This window comes from Rhinoderma darwinii, chromosome 13, assembly GCF_050947455.1.
Source record: "Rhinoderma darwinii isolate aRhiDar2 chromosome 13, aRhiDar2.hap1, whole genome shotgun sequence".
NCBI lineage: Eukaryota > Metazoa > Chordata > Amphibia > Anura > Rhinodermatidae > Rhinoderma > Rhinoderma darwinii.
The window spans coordinates 20,180,765-20,185,017 of record NC_134699.1 but is presented as its reverse complement, the minus strand read 5'-3'; positions in this window follow the sequence as shown (position 1 = coordinate 20,185,017).

The following is a 4,253-nucleotide window of genomic DNA, read 5'->3' as shown; positions in this document are numbered from 1 at the left end:
TGAGTCGGGGTCCGACTTCCGAGACCCCCGCCGATCAGCTGTTTGGAAGGGGCCGCAGCATTCGTACGAGCGCTGCTTCCCCTTCATTTTTCTTGCTCACTGTGAATTGTCGAACACTGCAGCCCCTTCAAACAGCTGATCCGTGGGGAGTCCCGGGAGTCGAACCCCGACCGATAAGCTACTGATGACCATCGATTTTTAGTGGCTAGGAAACCCCTTTAGTCATACTGTAATAAGACGCCGCCGTTGCACATGTCTGTACGTGAAATTTCTGAGTCCTAGATATTCCACGATCACCTGTGACTGATATTATTATAAAGTGGAAGCGTCTAGGAACCGCAGGAACTCAGCCACAAAGTGGAGACCACGTAAGATCACAGAGCGGGGTCGCCGAGTGCTGAGGCGCATAGTACATAAAAGTTGCCAACTTTCAGCTGACTCAATAACTGCAGAGTACAATCCTCTAGTATTAACATCAGCACAAAAACTGTGCCCCAAGAACTTCATATCATGGGTTTCCATGGCCGAGCAGCTGCATGCCAGCCTTACATCACCAAGCACGATGCCAAGCGTCAGATGGAGTGGTGTAAGGCCGGGTTCCCACGTAGTGTAAACGCTGCAGAATTTCCACAACAGAATTCTGTGCGGAAATTCCGCAGCATTTACAGTAGCAGCGAAGTGGATGAGATTTAGAAAATCCCATGCCCACACTGCGGGAAAAAACCGCAGCGTAAACGTTAATAACTTGACCTGTAATTCCGCAGCATGTCAATTTACACTACGTTTTTGTTCATTCTCCGTTGCGGGTTTTCCCCATTCAATGGGGATGCAAAACCCGCAACAGAAAGCCAAGCGTTGTGGTTTTTGCGGCATAATCACAGCGTTTACGCCGCAAAAATCGCAAAGCTGGAAGAAAAAAATTAACATACTTACCCAGCACACCCTCCTTCTTCATACAGTCCAGCCTCCTGGGATGACATTGCGTCCCATGTGACCGCTGCAGCGTCACATGGCCTGAAACTTCATCCAGGGAGGACGTCAGAGGAGGGAGGGGGTTAATATGAACGTCTTTCCTCCACAGCGGAATTTCCATCTTAAAAATCGCACCACAATGCGGGTTCCAGGTCGGACACACTGCATGATTTTTACGCGGCGTATCCGTCCCGTGGGAACCCGGACTAAAGAATGTCGCCACTGGACTCTGGAGCAGGGGAAACGTGTTCTGTGGAGTGATGAATCACCTTCTCTATCTGACAGTCTGATGGAGGAGTCTGAGTTTGGTGAATGCCAGGAGAACGTTACCTGCCTGACTGCATTGTGTGTAAAGTTTGGTGGAGGAGGGATAATGCTATGGGGTGTTTTTCAGGGGTTGGCCTGGGCCTCTTAGTTCCATTGAAGGGAAATATTAATTCTTCAGCAGACCAAGACATTTTGGCCAATTGTAGCTTCCAACTTTGTGGGAACAGTTTGGGGTTCGGCCACTTTCTGTTCCAGCATGACTGCGCCCCAGTGCACAAGGTCCATAAAGACATGGCTGGCTGGCTGGCTCTGGCTGGTTGGTTGGTTGGTTGGTTGGTTGGTTGGTTGGTTGGTTGGGTGGGTGAGATTGGTGTGGAAGAACTTGACTGGTCGCACAAAGTCCTGACCTCAAACCCATCCAACATCTTTGGGATGAATGGAGATTGTGAGCCCGGCCCCCTCCCCCAACATTAGTTTCTGACCTCACAAATGCTCTTTTGGAAGAATGGGTAAAAATTCCCACAGACACTACAAAATCTTGTAGAAATCCTTCCCAGAAGAGTGGAAACTGTTTTATCTGCAAAGGGGAGACCAACTCCATATTAATACCTAAAACAGCCGCTTACCTTCAAAATTGTTCGGCCTTAAAGGGTGTGTTAATTAATGGCCGCACATTTTTGCAGGTAAAGGGCCGTTTCAACCGCAACAACGCATGGCCATTAACAGGCTATTTGACAGCCGTGCCAAACATGGTGCCAGCGCAGTTGTTGGCCACATCGCGCACAGCTGGGTCAGTGCCACTCCATGTCACCTTGCCCTAAAAATGAAGTTCTTCAGCAGCTGCAGTTTGTATCATTCAGTGATATGTCAGAACCTCTGACGGCTGCTGTAGAATCCCATAATACACACTTCAGCTGCTGCAGATCTTCTTTATGATAAGGATCAGGGAGTTACATATCAATCAAACATGGACAGGAAGTTATATCACAGCCAAATGTTTGTCTAGGGCACATTAAGCCACTAGAGGGGATTCTCCCACTTAGGACCACCATGAACATTGGTCTTGCCAATGTGTCTTGTGTTATATCAGCTGGAAAAACAAGGATAAACAATGGCGTTAAATAAAATTGTCATCAGGTGAGTAGATATCAGCATGTGGTGGAACAGGATCTGTAACCAGCAGCTTTATTATTACCACCCAGGAAACTGCAGAGTAATTACCGCTGAGCAACAAGATAATCTGCAGAGGAGAAATCCGAACAGCAAAAATCATCCCCACAGGCTTCACCTTGACACGGAGATTACAGACACGCGTCTTGGAGATTTACGGTACCACTGCAGGCAGCATTACTTACAGGCGGCTTCAATAACCTTTTATAAGTTCTGTGCCCGGTGAACCCAATGTAAAGAGATGGCAGAGACGTGCACTGAGCGGGGAACTCAAGGGGCCACCAGTCAGGACCAGGAATGGTTTAGACATTTTTAGCACGCGTTATGATGTGATTTTTACAATGTTTTTTTCTTGATTAACGCAGGTTTCTTTTTTTATTATTTCTATACACAATTTTTGTTGTTTTTTTTTAGCATTTTTAGACTTATAGTTTAAAAAAATACAGTAACACAATATGCTTTTTTACTTTTTAGCTAATTTTTTCTGGTAATACTATAGTGTTACCCTAAAATAGACTTGTTACTTGGGATCGTAATTTGTTATATATTATATGTCTATTTTAGGGTAATTGAGGCAAGGCTAGCGTTACGACGGGGACGGGGGTGGGGGGGTTAAGGATATTTATGTATAATTTTAATTTTACATTTTTTTCCTTTACTTTTATTTTGTTATTATTGTGGCCTGTCCCTCTAAGGTCAGAAAAGACCTTTGGGGAAGTTTATTATTAAATTTTATGTTTTTTTACACTATACTTTTCCACTGTAACTGGGGCTGGAGAGCAGGCAAAATCAGCCCTCTTATAGTGACTATTGTCACGGTTAGGACTGTGCGGCAGCCCCCTACTACCGGCATCCTGGTGATCATCTTTACACAACACTCAATGAGTGCTGTATACGTGATTACAGAGAAGACAGAAGCGATGAAAACTATTTATTAAATATAGTTTTTTGGGAGTGTCCATTTCATCTCCTTCTCCCCTTCCAGCTGGAAATGGATGGGGGTCCGGCTGCTTTATCTCTGGCCTGATGCAGTTTGATGCAGCAGAAATCTTACAACATTATCTTATCTGCAATGGAGGACAAGCAAGGCAAACATTATCAGAGTAAAGTCATCTCATGGTGTAATAGATTTGATGTAAGGCCAGGTTCATCATGGGTCATGTCTATCAGTGATATGATATATACCCATGTGCACTGCCCATGAGGTGAAATAAACTTCTTCACTAAGCCAGGGGCCTTCCCTGACTCCTTGGGGGTGGTACAATTATATCTCTGTAGTCAGGAATGGTCAGTAAGGGACACTCTTGGTAGGAGGAATGTGTTCGAGATCTCTTCTATCTGGCTCAACAGGAAAATTGTTGTGCGTGACAGAACAGGGGTGGGTGAAGGAGGTAAGTGTTATGGGGGAACCATGATAAGGACTTTAATGGGAATACTGAAACTGTTACTGATATGTCTATGTCAGGAGTTATTACATGAGGTGCATGCCTGCTACTGTTTGATACTTAACTTATATATTTAGTTAACCTACAATTCCTCTTTAAATGAATACTCTCACACAGGATATTCCATAAATGTACGACCCTAATAGGAGAACGAGGCTCAAATGACCAGCATTCAGCAAACCAAGGTGCCCGCATGTAGGAAGTGGTCACTAGCAATCATGCTCAGCTATTTCTATAACTCCTATAGACTTCAATGAAGCGAGTCGTATGGGCCTCTATTCACTTTGTCTCCTATATGCGGCCACTTTGGTTGGGTGAATGGAGGACAGGAGACGACTAAGACGTGACCCAGTAAAACATCATCTAAAAAAAAATGAACACACAGAGAATAGACAGAGA